Here is a 21430-nt window from a genome sequence, read left to right as displayed (position 1 = left end):
CATTCTGTCGTCTGTCGCGAGTGTCTTTCATTTTTAAATATTTGCAGGAATTTCCAGCATTGCAAGCCTGCGGGAACAGTAAAATTATGCACTATTCCCACAACCCCGTGCCGAAATTCAAGCCCTGAGACTGGAAGAAACCTTATAGAAATAAACCACAAAACACTATGCAACTGCATAGTGATGCAAAAAAAAAAAAAAAAAAAAAATCAAAACACCCCATCAAAAAAACCATGCAACTGCATGGCAATATGCTTTAAAAAAACACCCTAGCAACAACCTAAAAATGTACAAAAAAAAGCACCTAAATCTATCCCTAGCAACCACCCAGCACAACATTAACAGCAGTAAGTTTCACACAGTCAGGAAGCACTCATTTCCTTCAGAAAACTGTCAAATCCAGTAATTTGTTCTTGCTGTCAGGGGTCACATTCGCTGCACACAGCTCCAGCACAAACACACAACTGACAGGCATTAAACCCCAAACACAAAAGCTCTTCCGAGTCTTAATGTAGCATAATGCACTGATGCTAATTCTCTCGCTCTGAAAGCCTGAACACGTCATTCTTCATCCCGAGCACAGAAAAGCATCCTTTATTTCTGCCGGCAGCATATGGAGCCCTTGATACAGCTTCAGAGGCCAGATCTCAGAGATTTCACAGAGAAAGCACCTGACGGCTGGAGAAATGAAAAGAGACAGAGTTTTGTTTGAGAATAAAGAGAGAACGCTTGTGTTTTAGGATGAGTTTCTCCTGAAGGCCGGAGAGACAGGCGGAAAGGTGAGAAACTATCAAACGTGTGAACTACACAAGTGTCGAACACTTTTTATAGAGTTAAAAGACCAGGAAGAACATTTCCCTCCAAAAACCTGAAGTAAAACTCCCTGTTTGTGTCAGTGGCTCATATTTCTGAGTGAAAAATGGTGTAATGGTCCATGCATGTGGAAGAGGAGGACAGAAATCTCATTTTACACAGTAAGATCGCTGCAAAATGGCAACTTAAAGGGACAAACAGCAATCCTCAAGTTGCTTCTAACTAGGGGTGTAATGATTCACTCGTTTTTTCAAACCATGTCGATTCATATGCATCGATCTTGAAACATAATTTTTGAATCGTGAATCGCCGATCTTGGACAGTAATCGATTCAAAATGCTAAGAATCGAATAAATCGTGATTTCTATAGCGATTCAATGCTTTCAAAATGTATGCACATTAAATTACTACACACACAAATTAATGGAGACATTGAAGAGTGTTCGTGAATCGTGCGTCTTATCTGTCCTTCACGCGCTCCACTGTTTACCGCCTGAGACTGTCACAGGATTGCGCTCACGCTCCGTTCGTCTCTGACGCAGCTGACGTTTGATCTATGGGACTCGTGGCCAGTAATGCTAACGTGAAGTAGTTTTACTTTTCTGTAGTTTGTCAATGGCTCTCTGCATCTTACCGACGGAGTTACCGGAGCCGTCGACAGCTGTATTTATTGCATGGACGGAGCAGAAATGTAAGTGTCTAAATCATACGCACAGATTCATTGAATGATAAATGTTTTTAAACAATGCGGATGAATCGAATACACGAAGGAAACTGTTAAAATTAACCACAGCATTAACAGCGACTTTGAAATAAGAGCGCAAGATTTATCTGATAATCAGATGCATGAAAGTAGCGTTTGTTTCATTAGCAAACAGACATCTGGAGCGTTTTCTCTCAGAATCATTCGCTCATGGAGAGGAAAAGTTAAATAGAGATGAATGCGTTTTCACACTGAAAGAGAAGCGATCTCGCTCTCATAGACGTGCCAGGCTATATGTTAGCTTATACATAATATTCTTTAAGCTCTTTTTTAAAAACTTGGCTTACATACATTTTTACGTTGCATCATTAAACTAGCATTTAACAAATGGACAAAAGTAAAAATTTTTCGAACCTACGGTTCTCTAACCATAAATGCTACTGTAATTTGCCCCCTGACTAAGCATTTAAAAGAAAAATTAAGTAGAAGCATTTAAATAATCCCGTGAATGCACTTAAAGAATGCAGAATCGAATCGTTATAATCGAATCGAATCGTTCTAAATTTGCAAAAATCGTTCTTGAATCGAATCGAAAACCTATGAATCTTGAATCGAATCGAATTGCTGCCTTCCCAAAGATTCACAGCCCTACTTCTAACCCATAAAGAGAAAGATTATGAGTAAATAATAACACTAAGTTGCTGAAGTTACTTTTTTCTTGCCATTTTGGAGCTTTGCTTGCATTGTAAAGAAAGAGCAGCTTAAACATTCTTCAAAACGTCTCTTTTTTTTTCAAAACATGGCATGAAGAAAAATTACAGGTTTGGACCAACACAAAAAAATGTAAAAATGTATTTGAGGGATAAAAGGACACACAAATGTAAAAAAAAAAAAAAAAAAAAACTATACACACATATGTAAAAAAAAACAAAAACGTTTTTTGAAATAAAAGAAAAAAAAGTTACATTTTTGTATAGTTTATGTACTAAAATGTTCAAAATGTTAATAAAAACTATAATGATAAAGAAATAATCTCTCTCTCTCTCTCTCTCTCTATATATATATATATATATAAATTATACATCTTAAATGTTTATTTCTGTTTCATTGAATATTGTATGGAATATTGCATGAATAAATACATATATATTTATACTTCGATGCAATACTAATGATGTCATCTTTGGCCACACCACAGTGAACCCAGAACCAATCAGAAGCTTGCATTAATCAATACTGCTGTACTCAGCACAATAACATACTGTAATCCTGTAACACTTCTTATTCTCTCGTGTTTGCAAAGTTTTACAGCTTTTTAAAGACTTCAGATTCCACTGCATGTGCACAGATCAATACATCACACTACAGTACAGATCAATAATGCACACAACTGCAGAATCATACGGAGTTCATCGCCTGTAAATTAGATTCACACACGGTACAAAAAGAGCAAGAGCACACACCATTTACCCTACCAAAAATAAATCACAAACACCTCAATTATTTCTCACAGACAGAGAGGAGATTCAATTATGTTGCTAAGTCTGCTGCTTTCCAGCTAAACTGAAGTGTCTCATTTAACATTTCAGAAAAGATTTACTCAAGCACTGACAGAACTGAGTTTATATACAGTATTTTACAGCTCTTTACCTGTACTCTTACTGTATGACGACGGTTCACAACTCTCCAGAGCTGTAAAACGGTAACCTCTGAGCTCTCAAAGCATCTTCTGGGATGCTACACTGATATATCATATTAATTCTGGTTCTTCCCATTGGAATTTCTCAGTACAACTGCGTTTACTCAAGAAGTAAAACTAGCAAACAGTGAGAAACTCTGCTGGGCGTCTTTAAAGGAAACGGAGGCTCCAGTCAGAGCAAGCTGTGAAGACCTGGCTGATATCTAACCCTGCTGTTCAAACACACACTAATCCTGCGCTTAGATTCACAGCATAGCTATGAAAACTGAACCCAGATCAGTCCTCTGAACTCGGACAGAATGATGCACTCCCGATGGACCGACAGAAATCCATTCTGTCTGACTCAGAAAAACAGGAGTTTTGAGAAACATCTTGCCATTGTTGTGTGTGTCAGAGAGCTTCAGACTATAACAACCCTATAAAAAACAACCTTGTAGAATTCAAAAAATAGGGATTATCCCTTTAAAACTTGAAACTTGAATGGTATACACACACACACACGTTTTAAAAATAGAACAGATTAATTAACTTTTAAGAAAAAAAAAATATCAGAAAAAAGAAGTTTGCATGTTTTTTTTTTTTTTTTTTTTTGAGTATCAAAAAAAATATTTGATTCGTCAGGTTTTTAAGACTTATATAGTATAATATTGTGAGAACATGGAGGAAAAACAGCCCAATTTTATTAATATCCCCAAACTGAGCAAACACATACAATTTGGTGCAGATGCTGATATCAATATGGCCAAAAAGTAAATAACATCCTGAAATATTACTTACAATATAAAAGTTATTCTTATGTTTATTTATATAGCCTATTTCACAGCAAAACAACATTTTAACCACGACCTGAAGGCCTTTTACTTGTGGAAGAAGAATAAACTGTCCAGCGGATGACAGAGGGGCATGTAGATTTGGTTGACCTTGTTTAGGATTCTGCATATCAGATTTGAGACAGTAGGCTTGAGACTTCATACCTGCCACTGTGAGGCGAGCGGTTCGGCTGCTGATGGTGCCCAGGTTGTCTATGGTGGCCACGCACTGGTACACCCCCTCATCAGGCTTATTGTGTTTGGAGTGGACCACCGTACTGATGAGCAATGAGCCGTCCGCGAGCTGCCGCTTCCGGTCGTCTGCCACCAGGTTCAGGAACGTCCCGTCCTTCTTCCATTCCACCCTCACCGGAGCATCGCTAGCGGCCGAGCAGTTCAGGACAGCGGGGAGGCCGCGTACGGCCAGTGTGTCGACGGGTTCGACCGAAAACCTGAACGGGGTAAAACCTCGGATGCCAGAACCTGAGGACAGAGAGAAGAATGCGTTAGAGGATTCACAGACAATGCATGAGAAGCATTTAGCTTTAGCATTTAAAGGGACAGTTCCCCTGAAATGAAGATTCTCTCATCATTCACTCACCCTCAAGACATTGATTCACTTTTGAAAATCAAAGAGATGTTTTAAATAAAACCTGAAAGTTTTTTGTCTCTCTGCTGAATGTCTAGGTACCCAAAACTTGGTCATAAAGACATCATAATGTGAATTCATATGAATCGAGCAGTTTAATCCAAGTCTTGTGATAAAATACAATCACTTTACGACTTTCAGTGGAGGGACAGAAACCACTCAGGTTTTATTAAAAACATCTTAATTTGTGTTTTAAAGTCTAATGGGGATGGAAAGACAAAGGAGAATAAATAAAAATAAAATAAAATTTAGTAGGGCCCTATAAAATCCCAAATTCTGTTTTATCTTTTTTTTCCAAATTCCATTTTCCAGTTCAGTTTTTTTCCCCAAGTTTAGATTTTTTTGACTCTGTTTTAAATGGTTAAATTAAATTGTATTACTCAAAAACAATGTCTAATTAACTGATATATATATATATATATATATATATATATATATATATATATATATATACACACACACACACACACACACACACACACACACACACACATTTCAGGCCTTGTATTTTATAGTTTTTTCTCAAATTTAGTTTTATTTTAACCAAATTTCTGTTTTCCATTAATTTTCTGGATTTCACTTTAATGGTTTCATTACATTTTAATAATTAAAAGCATCTGTAATTAATTGATTTCAGTAAAAAAAAAAAGAAAAAAAAGAAAGAAAATTAAAATAATTTTAGTTTAGTAAATATAAGTTTTTTAATTATTTTTATTATTATTATTATTTTTAGATTTATTATTTATTATTTTTAGAAATACAATGTTGTGCATTGACATTTTTCAACTAAATAAATTCTGGTAAATTATTTTTCTGGTATACTTTACTTAACAATAATGTATTAATAAAAATATAAAATAAATTGTGCAAATTCTTGATATTTTGCTTTATACAGTAAATTCCATTTTTTTATGACCGGACGCCACATTCGCCCACATTCTCCGCAACAAGGAAATCATAGATGTCCAACTTATATCTGGGTCTTGAAGAAATACCAGTTTCATGCAACAACAACAAAAAAGCCATCATAAAACTTGAAATGATACTCTCAAAAACACATGATTACAGCTTTCAGATTACAATCTTTTGTTGGCCAAGTGATTTTCATTCTGAAACATTCATGGGTTAGAGTCCCTCACCTTTCCGCTGTGAAACGGCTAAGCAAAATACTTCTGGGAAAAGTTATAAACGACATAACTGCCTCCCGTTTATGGTGACGTATAATTAAAAAACATAACAGTGTTCAGCCACCAACCCACATTGTTCAGACAGCACTAATGGCCAATTATCTGCACCAGTGGTGTTGTGCGAAAAACAATTACGCCAAGACTTTCAATAAGGTAGCAAGCAAGCAAGCTGCTCCGTTCTTTAATTACGTAGGAAATGACAAGTTTCTCGTGTTCGACACAAAGCACTGAATACATAACAATCTGAGACGGAAGCTAATGTGTTCACCGCTTGCTTGTCACTCAAGCTAATCTGGTCCTAAAAATATCTTTTTACCTGAGAAACAGATGAAAAAGCTCAATTACATTTATGTCATAAAGCATTCACAAATTAGCTACTTTAATGACCCCATTTATTGACTCTAAAGATGAAAAACTAACATTGCATTCTAGCTTTAACACAATTTTAGAAAAACAAGGAATTAGAAACTGAAAAATCTTGACATGCAGACTTGTGTACTTGCATTTTCTCGATCTAAAAAGGGAGCATGCAATGCACTGGAAAGCCACAGTTGCACGCTAATTGTAGTGGAGCCAGCTGGGAAACATTTGGACTAACGTGGCCAAACGCGCCCCCGTTTAGTGGCTTTGGATGTTTGTCACGGGCTGGCTGTGAGTAATCGGACGGAGTCCAGGATTGCTGTTGGAGGGCAACAGCGATGCATCCTTGACCCAGAAGCCCCGAGACAGCCAGAAAATGAGGCTGCGGGGTTGATAAGTATAAGCTGTTAGCCTTAGACTGCACACTTTCTGGAAAACCCACTTCAGAACCGCCTCAGTCAGCGAGACCTCTCAGAAAGGGGCAAGGGCTCTCCAGGGAAATGGCACATACTGGTGAATGAGAGCGGAAGAGAGAGATACTGACACATACAAAGACTGCAAGAGAACAAGAAGTGGCCAAGAACGTCTGGGAAGGAAAAGCGGCAGAGATTCAAAAACAAAATCACGGAAATCAGTTATAGTGTCGCATACTATTCCCTTCCTCCTAACGGGCCATAGCAAGCGTCAGTCTGACAAACTGTTGCATTGTGGGAATACACATGAGTGGCGCAGAGACAAGCATGAAAGGAAACACGATGACGCTCGAGGTGGCGATACAAGCGGGGATTTGCCATCTCTAGGGCCCTTCGTGGGTATGAAGCCATCAGCAGAACATTAAACGCTGTAGCTGCACGGCTTACTTACAATTATAAACCCATGGAAACAAACCAGTAGACCAAATTACGCTGACACAGCATCGTTTGGAAGAACTAAAATGTGAAAGGTGGAGTTCATGCTCGACTGGCACCAAAGAATTTGTCTTTTTCTTGCGTCGCATGTAAAACATTCAACGTTAGCTGAAAACAGCACCGTTTTCCTCATTTAGTCATCTCTGCGCATTCAAATGTAATGGAAAATGTTTAATCGACTATGGCACATTTAAGCTTCGTAGAGCGCCGTTGAGTTCCATAAACGAAAACACCATCACAATCCTCACTGAAAACTTTAAGCAGTGTTCACACCGACTGCAGACGCTAGCATTGAAACCCTCTCGACGGCTAAAGAAAGAGCACAAGTCTTCTACTGCATCTCCTCCCTTCATTTCACATTCACTCGAACCGACTCCAATCAGAATTAGAGAGTTTGTGCTTTCATCCGTGTTTTCCCTTTGTCTTTTCATCTTCCAAAGGCAATGGCTCTTTTCATTTCTCCCAGATGCTTTCAAACGCTTCAGATAAATCAGAATTTGCTCCGTGAACAAACAGTTCTGAACATCAGATGCACTGAGGGCGAAAGGGAGGGTTTTGATGCTGAAAGTAAAGTGCAGAACCTGTCATTAGCACTCAACAGGTTAGAAATAGCCGCCCCTCACGCTTCTCCACACTCATCGGTCCGTCACATGGTGTTGTTTTTCCCCCACAATCCCTTTCTCTGAAGCATTAGCGTGTTAGGATACTTTACCTCGCGCTGTGACTCAAGATTATAGATTCAGAGAGAAAAACGGCACATGTAATCCATCTCCATAAGAGCTGAGGGGATGACAGGTGGGCCGCTTCACAGCAATAAAAACGGGGCTCATCTGGGTGGAGTGGGGTTCCTCCCTCAGGAGTCCATTTCTACCTCATAAAACATGGAAATTGAGGATCCCAGAGGGCACATATACCACAAATCCATTTCCACACCTATTGGTAACACAGAGACCCCAAAACAATCAGAATCGGAGACAATCTATTGATTGAACCCAACTGCCAACTCAATCAGCTAATTCAATTACCTCATCCTAATTCATGGGCTTCAGCTCTATTTCAACCTACTTTATTCACTAGATTTCTGAAACATCCCAAAATACCAGGCACATGTTAATCTATTAACCCATATTTTCCAACCTCAGGCATTCAATTTTGGTCCGAAATGGACACCATTTATTTTCACGCAAAGCTGTCAGATTCTGAATAATACATGTTAACGTTAAATACATTTACCTTATGGGTAATTCTTGGGCTACAAAGATAATTTCGTTTTCAGAAAGCGCGATAACAATAAGTATCAAAACCATTAAAATAATAATAATAATAATAAATAAAACCCCTCAGGCATTGAAGATTTGATCATTTTTTGATATGGACACCATTTATCATAAACCCAGATACAGAAAACACAAAGGTTACAAAGAAATAGTTTTTAGTAAACAATAACAATGAAATTTTTTTTTTTATTATTTTATTTATTTATTTAAATCATCTTAATTTAAATATTATTAACGAAATGCATATATTAAAAATATTTTGCTATCAAAAACGGTTTATATAATTTACTTATCCATAATTTGAAAACAATACAGTAGTCCGAGTAGAATTTCAAAGGAAATAAATCTAGCTCTTGTGCATGTAAAACCATCAAATTGCACGGGGGACAAAAACCGGAATTTGCGACCGCAAACAAACTGTTTACAAGACTACATTTGCTGCAGCTCATCTTGATGGAGGCGATGCGGCTGCTCTGGGGGGAGCGTTTGCAGTACTGTCATTGATTAGATGAGGGCTGATTCTCTGTGCCCCACTCTTTCATCACTCACACGAGTGAGAACAAGCAGCCGGGCCCACGAGGAGCATTATGGGAGTCCTCGGAGGGGCTGGAGAGGGGGCCGTGAGCCTGTCAAATTATTTTCCCCTCCAACGAGCGGCGGTTTCAGCAGTCTTCAAGACCCAGCGGGAGGGGGAAGTCACTTCTGGTGCATTGACACAATAGCGCTACTGAAGAAAGCTCCGACAAAGACTTTGCCATTAATCAAATTACAATAATAAAGGCCCACTGTTACATGCAAACATAGCGAAGGCTCAGCAGTGTGAAATCTGATGCGAAGCATTTGCCCCACGCTTGCTGAAGTTCAACCAACTTTCCCTCCAGTTTATTTCCAAAAGACTCCATGACCTCTGGCAGAGGAACAAAATGGCACAAAATTACGGCATAGTAATCTAGCCTTGCTGGATGATTTGGAAAACACTTTCAGATTCCTTCACCTTTGCTTCATAACCTGCGGTCTGAAACTAATACATCCACGGCCAGTCTGCGGACGACCAGTCCGTCTAAATCCATAAATTGGATTCTACCCTTAAACCTTGTTTTTCAACCCAAAACGAAATCCAAAACCCATTCCCATGCCCTAAATGAAAGCGGCGGGAGCAGTCCACAAAACTTCTATCCAGCTTCCAGCGAGGGAACGAGGCCAAACAGAAATTGATTCTACACGCCATTAGCTCCCTACAGAACAGGCAAATACAAAAAGCACAGCAAAACAGCCCTCTCAAGCAGTAATTCCACACTTATCTGGAGACAAAGGCACAATGGCAACAGGAAATGGAGGGTAATGATGACAAATAATAGTTCTGGAATCAATTAATCTCTCGGGACGTCCTCGGGGAGACGGAGGGTATCTCTCTGTAACAATGGAAGACTTGATCCAAAGCTGGAATGAACATTCACGACTAAAAGGAGCCACAGAGGGCCGTTCGATTTCCCTGCATCTCTCAAACACTTTTAAGATGGAGAAAATACCTCAATATTGTGTCCGTGACTGAATACCAATATCTTAACCTTTTGAACATGAAGAATAAGAATTACTGTATAAGACTATACAGTATGTGACTAATTGCTGTATTATCCTTCATAAGGCGAGACAGAAAAAAACATCTGAAGAGGATCTTGGTTGTAAAGAAGACGTTCATATTTAGTAGGAATTCACCAATTCTGGTCGATACCAGTACGATGACATTAAAATTCGACACTACTTTGACTAAATAAAATAAATACATAAAACGCCACAAAAAGGAAAATATTATGATATGGCTTTTAAATCGTGTGGCCATTGATTTTAATCAATATATGCGCTACAGGATTCAGAGTAAATCCCAGCATTTATCCACACGTAACAAGTATTTCATTTTAAAAACCAGCAGCGCATATTTCTAAATATGCATGCATCAAAATATAAGCTTGATGGTTTACCATTTGAAAATGGGAAACAAAATATGATATAAATATTATTATTGTAATTTTACTGTACTTTTCATGACTTAAGTTATTATTTTATAAAGTAGTAGAATATAATTGCAACATTTTTGTTATTTTGTTAAATACTTGTTTAATAAAAATCCAAATAAAACCAGGATAATTATAATTTTTTTAATCAAATTTAAGGTGCAATGTGGCATATAACAACAAGTTTAACAACAACTTAGTTCATGTCATGCTTACTGAAAGAGATTTGGGTTGATTCTTGTAAAAATGTATAAAAGGTCTGCACACTCTAAAACAACCTTTGTATTTCAGCTTTTTCATTAATAATTAATTTTAATAAATTACTTCATTTTATTTAGATTTTAATGCAAATTATATATATATATATATATATATATATATATATATATATATATATGTATATATATATATATATATATATATATATATATATATATATATATATATATATATATATATATATATATATTAAAGCAGATGGACTCAAATAAAGCTATTTCAGTCATATGTTGAAAATTCCTGTATTTTTCGTATTGCAATATTGACGTGTTTATATATCGTGCAACAATACATTATGCATTGATAAATTTAGAAAACCTAATACCATCCAATGATGGATAAGGTATTGAGATTTATACATCATGCATCATTTATACTTAACTACCTGAATCACAACACACAGTATAAGGTTCAACAGCACTTCGAGGAAGTATTTGCCCCCTTGAGAATCAAAGTTTATTTGCAGCAATGCAAGAATCATGTTGAAAGCACACACAATGTTCCAAACATCTGCATCTAGACTTTCATATTCACGTCTAGTATTTACGTTCACGTATGAGAATCTGACCTGTTGAGACGAGTCTTGGGCGCACGGCTCGCCTGAGGGGGAACATGCAGGTATTAGCGGCTAAAGCTGCTCGAGCGTTTCTCTTTCATTCTCTCTCTCGCTTTATCTTTTTCTCCTTGGGTGGGCATATAAGAAAGTCTTTGAAGTCTCACCTAGCTCTGCTCAAATATTGGTTTTATTCCTGCGAGAAGAACTTTGAATCTAATCCCTTGATTTGTTTCAGCGAGCGCTGAGAATACTAAAACCCTCATACGGAGACTAAATCGTTTAATGGGTATTTATGAAGTGGGTTTTAGCGTTCAGATTTTGTTCTCTGTAGATTTGAAGGACTAGGGAGTTGTTTGCAAGCCAGAGTAAGTTGATAAACACAGCAGAAGTTCACCATGGTACTTGGACATCTATCATGGTACTATTTTACCAATCCAGGTATGAGCCAAATTTCTAATTTAAAACCCACATTGATCAACCACAAGTGTGCATAATAATTGTATAGAAAGACAATATCACCATAGCGCAGGTTTCGCTCGGGGACACAGAAAACAGTTGGTGAGGGATGGGAGGTGGGAATTGCGTCACCATGGTAACGCTCTAATGATGACTGACGCTTTAGATCAACCAATAGGAGAGTCCCGCTGGGAATGCCCCATCTAAACCAGGGACGACAGGTTGCCTCGGGCTTGTTTCTCTCCCGGTGAATACAAATTGACAGCACTGACGTGGACCTCCTCACGGCCTCCTGAGGGGCCCTCGACGGTCGGCCCCCAGAGACACTCTCAGAAGCAGCCAGACTCGAGAGCCGATTGATGACGCAACCGACTGTTACCACATAAGCTGCATCCAGACAAACACAGCACATCAGGTCTGGTAAGAGAGCTCGGAGAACTTACATAGCCCAACTAAAAGACATTTCAAAGTAACGTGCGTCCTTATAAGGTGCTTTTGATTAAACGGTTCATAGCTATCAAATCACATATTTCGGCTAAATGAATTAAAGTCAATATAAATGTACATTTATAATAAAATCACCTTGGAACAGATGGGACAAATAGCATGATTGGTGCAGCTTTGCACTGCAACACCTTTATAGTTCGTCTTGTAAAATGAATTTGCCTTGCTTCTGCTAAATAAATAAATAAAAATTTAGATTTAAAATGCTATTAATTTATTTTAATATATTTTGTATTTAATTATATTTTAAAATATATAAATATATAATTAAAACCAAAATTAAACAAACATAAATAAATAAATAAATATATAAATAAATAAATGCCTCGGTTATTCCGCACCCTTGGTCTCAGATGCTACAGTTTTTCTGGTTCAAGACCAGCAGTTTAATGGGGTAAGGGACTATTTTTCTTGTGCAGAATGGCTTTTCTTTGGAGGAAACACCCAGAACGGTTGCAAATTGGGTACCAGCTCTGTGAAAATGGGGCAAGGTTGTCCTATTTGTCATTTTATGGTTCAAAAGGGTGACCCTAATGCACACTTACAATGGCTGCAATGCTCTAGTCCAAGCTTTACCAGTCAGAGCTGAAGTAGACGGTGTAGTCTATGCAGGGCCAGAAAGCTTTTGGACTTCATCCAAAATATCTTAATTTGTGTTCAGAAGATGAATGAAGGTCTTACAGATTTGGAACGACATGAAGGCAGAATTGTCATTTTTGGGTGAACTATCTCTTTAATGTTTCTAATGACTTGGCTAGAGTAAACTAAACCAGCTAATTGTTACATCACAAACATACACCCAAGACTTTGTATATGCAATTGCTTGTTTCAGACAGGACAAAAGACAGATGGAGAAATAAAGAGAAAGTATCTGACTGAACGTCTGCATCAACCCTCAGACGTCGTCCAAAAACCCCACTGGCAGCCGTCCAAATTCACGCACCGCCACCAAACGCAGTCAGACTTGTGAAGAAACCAATGGAGCGCCGCTTCAAGTTACGCTTTCTTTCAGAGCTGATTAAACGTTGAGGAAAATGAGCCAAATGCCAATTAAAAGAAGGCGAGTTGAGGAACAACAGCAGAGGCGGCGGCGCAGCGCGCAGTGATTTCATTAGTTTATATGTGATAGATCCTGCGTGCAGTCTGGACACTGATTAATGAAGAGACACCCACAGCTCTATTAGAAAGCTCCAACAGCTTACCCAAACTCTTGCAGGCCTTACCGTCTGCCATTGATTACTCTGAGAAGAGAAAATTCTGTATCAGAGAGGCTACATTGATCAGCACACCAATAAGTAACCCATAACCGGCTTGTCATCAATATCAAATCCTGCAGAAACTCTGGAAAAAATAGTACAAGGTATCGGTCCATAATAGGAGACTGTGAGCCTTATTAAATTCTCCAGCGGTTCCTCGTCCAAAACCAACATCCACCGGTTCAATTTCTAACAAAACACCAAAACACACACAGACACTCCATTAAACTGTAGAAACAGTGTTGTTACCGCAGCCTCCGGCTTTCAGACTAAAGCTTCATAAAACAGTAAGCACACAATTGACCTTTCCTTGCTGGCGCTAATGAAAGCCTGCAGGAGAGACGACCTCGATTAAATCACCATGTGTGTTTATGTGGTACTGTGTGTTGGTGAGTTAATGTGAGGCTTAACAAGAGCATTTGAATGAATTTGGCAGCTCAAACGTTTATAAAAACATTTACAAACTCGGCTTTCACATTTCCACCAAGTTGCAACCTGGAAAAACAGGCTCTGAATCGGTTGCTTAAACCAGTTAACGTTAGAAGCCAAAGGTGGGATTAAATGTCTTCAAGTTACAGCTTTCAACCAACAAAGTGAAAGGAGACGGTGCTAAACTAGACTGGTCCCATTATACATCAACAAAGCCAAATCAACTTCATACATGCAATGCAATGTAACAACACATCTGACAGGAAACCCTTTCTAAGTTTTGGTGTATTTGATCTACAAATATTTGCTAGATAATGAAATAATTTCTGGCCATAACATCAAAGCCAACTCGTCATGCTGCAAAGTACTTTGGATATATAAATATATATATATATATTAGGGCTGCACGATGTGTCGTTTAAGTGTCGATATCGCGATGTACTAAACCACGATAGTCACATCGCAGGATTACTTGCACAGCTTAACCATCATAGAGTGAAAGTTTATCATTTGCATGTGTTTTTCAGTCCTGTCAGTTTAACAGGGCGCATATAAGAACGAACTCTACCAACCGCCACAGTTTGGATTAAATATAGAGACAACAAACAATAGCATGCATCACCCGGTGCCTGCTTGATTTAGAAATAAAAGCAGAAATTGGACAAACCCGTGTCCGTCCCTCCCCTGCAGTGAGAAAAGATATTCCAGAGCACCGCTGCAAATCAATGACCTCTGTTTCCAATTCCTCCTGCGCAGAGCGGCCCGCTAAGGTCAGCAGAACCCAGATACTGTGGAGGTTTAATGACCTCCACGATCCCATCTAGAGGCCAATAAGACATCAGCGCAAGCAGAGGGAAAACAACACACCCTCAAAATTCAACAGCACCTCATTCGACACGGAGTTTAACATGATTTCACTTTGCACACATTGTGCAACGACTAAATAATTCAAACCAGACACGAGGGGAGAGAAAGACCGTTTTTCCATTGCATTTCTCCTCCTACCAATTCTCCTCCGTTGCATTGAAAGGCAAGTCACATCTCTGCGTAATTACAGGCCTGATATCAAACCCATCTCTCTGAGAGCCTTAAGTAGACGACAGTTTTTCTCCTCTGGTTTTGGTGTTGTTAAAGAGTTTTGCGAAATGCATCATTTAGTCTTTATCTTGCTCATACAGATGCATGCGGTCAAAGAACGAGAGCAAAGCCCGGAAATATAAAGGTCACTTAAGAAGAAAACAAGTGAAGAGGCATGCACTTCTAAACAGTATACTGTGAAGTATGCAATGTATATTAGGTGTTTAATTTTGTCTTTTGAATCCAATTTTTTTATTAGCCACAATGTCATCATTAATTTGTCATCTGCAATCCATTTTACTTGCATAAGTGATAGCATTATTAAGCATTCTATCAGTTGCTCACCAATGGATCCTCTGACTGCAGTGAATGGGTGCCATCAGAATGAGAGTCCAAACATCTGTTAAAACATCACAATAATCCACACCACTCCAATCATCAGTTAACATCTTGTGAAGCCAAAAGCTATTGTTTTTGTAAGTTACAAATCCATTATTAGAGTTTAATAAAGAGTTTTTAACTTCAAACCATTGGCTAAAATATGAGTACATAATCCATGCTTTCTCTAGTGAAAAAAAAAGAAGTCTGTTCTGAATTAGGAGAGAAATATGCTCTGATCAAACACCAATTACATGAGAAAACCGCTCAAAACACGTGGGTGGATTTTAATGTGAGAGACAACAAGAGATGGACTTTTTCACTGGATGATATGTTATTATGGATTATGGACTATTAAATGCTGGACTGGAGTGGTGAGGATTACTTGTGGATTATTGTGATGTTTTTATCAGCTGTTTGGACTCTGACGGCACCCATTCACTGCAGTCAGAGGATCCATTGCTGAGCAAGTGATTTAATGCTACATTTCTCCAAATCAAAAAATCTTGGATGAGGGCGAGTAAAATTCCAGCAAATTTTCATTTTTGGGTGAAGTATTCCTTTACGATTACAAAAAGAATAATTTTAAGTGCACTGCATTGTGGGATACACTATTCCATGTTTATCCTCCAGCTATTCACTTCGATGTCTCGGATTCGTCACTGGTACTTTATCTGATGTTTCTAGGTACCGGGTGAAGTCAAGGTGTTCATACACCAGTAGTGCAAGCTCAGATCCCAGCTGAGGCGTCAGAGGGTCGAGGGGCATCGTGAACAAGTGAACCTGCAGTACGGATCGACCCGAGCGGCAGCAATGAAACGCTGCCATCAGGTGCTTCACAGCTGAACAGAACGCCAGCAGAATATTTACCAGCCTGCCTGTGACATCTGTGTGTGAGAGAGAGAGAGTCTGTCATTTCCTCTGAACCAAACACCTGGAGAACGTTCTGGATGGATGATGACTGCTGCACTCATGCTAAATTGCAGCATGTATGCAGAGCACTGTTGGGAATTTTCTGCAGCATACGCTTGAATACATGGAATACTGAAGCCCGCAATGCAATGCACTTTACGATGTTAGACCATTGTTTTTTTTTTTTTCTGTTTCACATTCACAACATAGAAATTCATGTTCAGGAAACCTGTTTGGAAACAGTTTTATAATTTCATTTGTCACATGCATACACTATTAAAAACAGGCAGTGAACGTTATACTGGACAGTATGCCATTAGCATTACGCTAGCACAATTCAAACATATCTGCGTCTGAGTCTGTACATACATATATACGAAACTCTCCAGAGATCATGTTGCAGGCACCCATCAGTTTTCTTGCACAGCACAGGAATGTGTCCTGACTGTGTTTAGTGCTGTATAGGGTGAGATTAAGAAAAGCGGGGAGGACATACATCACTGACTACAGAGGTGCGGAGGTGATAAATCAAGCCAAGAGAAAGAGGGCTTGAGACACGGGCATAGCATGAATAAAACTTCTGAGTGTCATGTAACTGACCTGGGAACAGGTTTGACATTCATCTGGACAATAAGATTATATATAGGCAGAAGAAACTCATGTCAAGAAATTCAATGGTTCTGTTCCAAACCTGGGTCTACATAAGAAACGAACTTCTAGCTTAATCTGAACCTCAATAATAACTGAAACGAAAAATACAAATTCAGTTGACGTGTTTTTTATTTTATTTTATTGATTCTTAAATTAGTAATTACTGGTGTAAGTATACCAGCTAAACCAACAACTCAGCTCAAAAATACAGTTTACATTTACCAAAATAGTTAAATTTTAATCTATTACAAACATTTAAGATCCAATACTTCTCAGAACAAAATAAAAATAAATAAATTCTAGATATTTTTGAATTTATAATACTATTAATTAAACATATTTTACTTGTAAAGATGAACACACATGACTTTTCCCACAATCTTAAAAGTATTCTATTTAACTATTGATTTTCAACTGAACCAGTCACAATTTAGTTTGGGGATTATTTTATCCTCGAAGGTAATGCTGTCTTATATTTGTCATGTTTGGAGAAGAAATGCAGAACAGTGGGCAATCAATAACAATTTTCAAGCTTTGACCTTTAAAACCCAAAATCTTAAATATTTGGTTACATCCTTGGTCAGGAACTCATCTATGTAGGAAACCTCACTATTGTTTGGAACAGCTCCATTGATTATCAACTGATGACATAAGGTTAGCCGTTTAAAATAAAGTCTAAGCATGTTTGAGTTAAACAAAATTAATTCAGACAATGATTTAATCCAACAGTACTTGGAAAACCTCAACAGAAGAGGTCGGCGCTACACTGTAATACATGTTCTGTTGAATCCACATCACACGTATGCAGTGTAATGCTTTCCTTGGATTCAGACGTCACATTTGCATTCACAACATGCCGTTTCTCACACCGCAAAAGCAAAATGAGGATCCAATCTGATGCCTTCGCAGGTTCAGATGATTGTTTTTCTTCCCAGTGACTTTCCTCTTGCTCTTCTTTAACCAAGATAAAGATGTGAGCAAGTGTCCCAGGGTGCCGTATAATCGCTCGCTGATATGAGCCATATGGACCGAGGTCTTACAAACAGGTGAATCTCAGAGTTTAAGTAAGCCGCCGGCTCTGACCTACCATCGTTCTCACCGAGACCTAGAGAGGATTTCGTTTATGAACAAGTCTGATGAGCTCAGATTAACAGTCACACGGTTTTCATTCGCCGAGGCTATGACCCCCACCCGGGCCGGGGGCAGATTTAATCTAATAGGGCCAATGCTAGAAAACGATCCACGACATCCTCTCCAAAGAGGAATGGGGTTATCTCCATTCATCTGTGACAACAACGGACGGTTCCCGATTAATGAGAAATCCGTGCCCAATCAAGAATTGGATTTATAGACATGAGATTGACTTTGAGATTACCATGCTTTTTTTTGCTCTGAAAGTGACTTTGAGCTGCTCCAGCAAAAGCATTACTGAATATTTAGAGATCTGTGCAACCTTATTTCTTTTTGGAAAGAGCTACTGTGGGGGCGAGTCAAATGCGCCAGTGACATCCATTGAGAGATAGTCTGGAAATGTCACGGTTAAATCATATTCTAAAGGGCATCCTCAACAACATAAAAGATGCTGTTAAAAGGACAAAAATAAGCCATGAAATCAAAATCGCTCCTGTTTACTTTAATACAAGTTTTTGGTCTTGTTGGGAAAAGATTTATTTAATGCTCGTTATTCAAAAGAAAATAGTTTTTCTTTATAAACTTTCATCCAAATGCAATAACTCACTCCTCTCCTCTCAAACGACCTTTGCTAAGCCCCGTCTTAAAAAATCATACCTTGCTGTCCTGCCATTTTGCTAATGTCAGTCTGTGGAGGATTTGCGTGGTTGGATAGCTTGAAGCGTACTTTTATTGTAATTGCCCAAGAACACCGATCCCCCGTAGACTTCTCTCAGTAAAGAGTAAAAGCTTGTTTGTAAATGTCATGCAAGTTAGCAACAGTAACCAAGAAGGGCGGAGCTTAAAGGGTCAATTGCAAGAATAATGACAGGTTTGTAAAACACATTTCCGTCACCAGTTTGAGAGCAAGAGAGAACGGAGCAAGAGAGAGAGAGGTAGAGAGGCCAAAGGAGCAAGTGGTAATGAGAATGAGTAAATGATGATTATAAATGACCTCTATTTAACACCTGTGCTTCTGGGGCTAAATTTAGTCCAACTTCTGCCATGACTGTCAGTGAAGTGCATCTGAAATACCACAGAGCCCGACAGACAGACTCAACGATATTTAGTAGCTTTCATTTCAATAGAGCTTTATACAATACAGACTGTGTCAAAGCAGCTTCACTGTGATTTATCATGCAGACTTCTGAGTCCATAATTGACTGTTATTTTCCTATTTATCATGTGATCATGGTTAATCAAACGCGATTGTCATACACATTTATTCAGTAAATCCGGTTTTGTGATTAGTAGTAAATCTCCGTCACCTGCTTTCCCGTGGAGCAGCATTTACAACAGAGCCGTAGTTCTCTGATAAGCTATGCAATATCACGTTCATAATCTATAATCGTACAATTATGAAAACGATGAAATCGTTTGCGATAATGACAGCTGTTTGCGTATCTTCTCAGTGAACTACGTCTCTGTGTAGTAAATGCTCCTCCATCTGGGAGCACGTGAAAATACCACATTTAACAACGTTTTTACTCTTACACAGAATAATTAAGTCACACAATATTTCATTGTGTTCTAAGCAGTGACAAATGTCGATTAGTATTTAATTCTAATATACTTTATTATCCTGAACATTTTATAATAAGAACTCAAATAAACCATATAATGCCGTAGTCGTGTGTTTATTAGTCACGTCGAATCAAAGAAAGCAGTTAAATCTTCTGTTTATTTATTATTTGGGTTTTCAGCACGAGAGCGCCCTCTGACCTTTGGATGGAGATTTACTGCTAATCACAGGACTGAAAGATACGCATGACATTCACAGCTTCTGCCTAATCCCGATTTATTGCCTTTGCAATTTAATTTTGATTAATTGTGCAGCCCCAATCACGATAGAATGATAAAACAAAAGACATAGGATAAAGATAAAAATAGACAAAATGAGAGAACAAAAGAAACAGATAGAACTATAGCATTACGCAAACATGTAGAACAGAACTATTGACAAACAGGACTTAAAGCGGTCCTATTATACTTTTTCACTTTTCCCAACTTTAGTTAGTCTGTAATGTTGCTGTTTGAGCATAAAAAACAATATTTGCAGTTACAAAGCTCATAGTCCAATTCAGGAGATATTTAATTGAACAGAAATCACTTTTCAAAAACTAGAACGAAAGACTTGTTTGGAATACAACACATATTTCCTGGGATTTGTGATTTCACAAATATTGACGAATGGGATGATACCTGGTTGAGCTGCACTACAGAAGATGTCTGAGACACGCTAGCTTTCCCAAAGCAGATGAACGTAGAGTGCTTACAATCATACGGTTTAAATCGCGCTCAAATTGAATTGATTTTGACGCAATTGATTTACTCAGTGAGGATTTTTTTCTACATTTTGCACACAATCTGGATCGCAGTGCTGCTGATTGGCCGACCTCGTGCACAACAAGAGATGTTCCTGAGCACTAGGGAAGCAGATCTACTTCAGAGCGAACGCCTTCATTATTGAAAAGCTCTGTTCAGGAGAGACAGGCTGTGCAGTCGTGGGGGAATCCGAAGGTGAATCCATGAATTATGGCGCGTCTACCTAACCCACACTGCATGGTCATGGAGAAAGTGGACTGACCTGGGACGAGGCCAATCCAATGCGCCTGAACTGTGAGCTAAATAATTCATTGTCACCCTGGACTCTGTGTCAGCAGCTCTGGTTTATGAGATGATATTTATGGAGGAAGACGGGTCTGTTTATGGTGAGGTACTTAACACTGATCTAAAAGTAGCTTTTAATTGGTGTCTAAACTGAGGTATTACACAGGAACTTGTGTTAGAAGCCACATAGATGTACCAACCCATTATGAAGGTGAAAATCTGAAAGGAGCTGATATGTTAATACCAGTCATAATAAAAAGAAATAAAGTGATGCATACAACATGGAGAAAACAACAAAACAACTATAAATCTTTTAAAAGAATGAATCTGCAAGACTGTGTTCAGCAAGAAATTGCAGCATGTTGAGTCAAAAGAGAAAGAATCTACTAAAGATGTAAACCAGCTTCATCATTCTGCTGTGAGCGTTCACATCTCGGTGTGAGCCAATGCTCGCGGCTGCTAGAAACGGTGCAAAGGATTTCTGCAGCACTCACCTTCAGACATTGGATCCAGGAAACTATTCATGAACCGAACATCCATCAAAACGCAGGATGTCTGTGTACTTGGCTTTGCTGGTTAAGAACTCAACCACTCATGCGAGACAGATCTGTTGCATACAGCCAAAATCTTCCTAAATCAGAAACTTCCAACTCCAACCTGAACCACATTCATTTGTGAAAATAAATATGCTTTTGCTGTGTAACTTCAGTGTCAAGTCAAACTTGAATTAAAGGA

The 21430-nt window shown here is 38.5% G+C and overlaps 1 pseudogene; it reads right to left on the bottom strand.

Moving 5' to 3' along the window:
* LOC113084494 (neogenin-like) overlaps positions 1–21220 on the bottom strand; it is a 73021-nt pseudogene extending 51801 nt beyond the window's left edge.
* Positions 21221–21430: the final 210 nt, after the last annotated feature.

The sequence above is a fragment of the Carassius auratus genome, unplaced genomic scaffold (genome assembly GCF_003368295.1).
Source record: "Carassius auratus strain Wakin unplaced genomic scaffold, ASM336829v1 scaf_tig00040146, whole genome shotgun sequence".
NCBI classification, from domain to species: domain Eukaryota; kingdom Metazoa; phylum Chordata; class Actinopteri; order Cypriniformes; family Cyprinidae; genus Carassius; species Carassius auratus.
The sequence above is the reverse complement of the archived record's forward strand: the minus strand, read 5'-3'. Positions and strand labels throughout refer to the sequence as shown.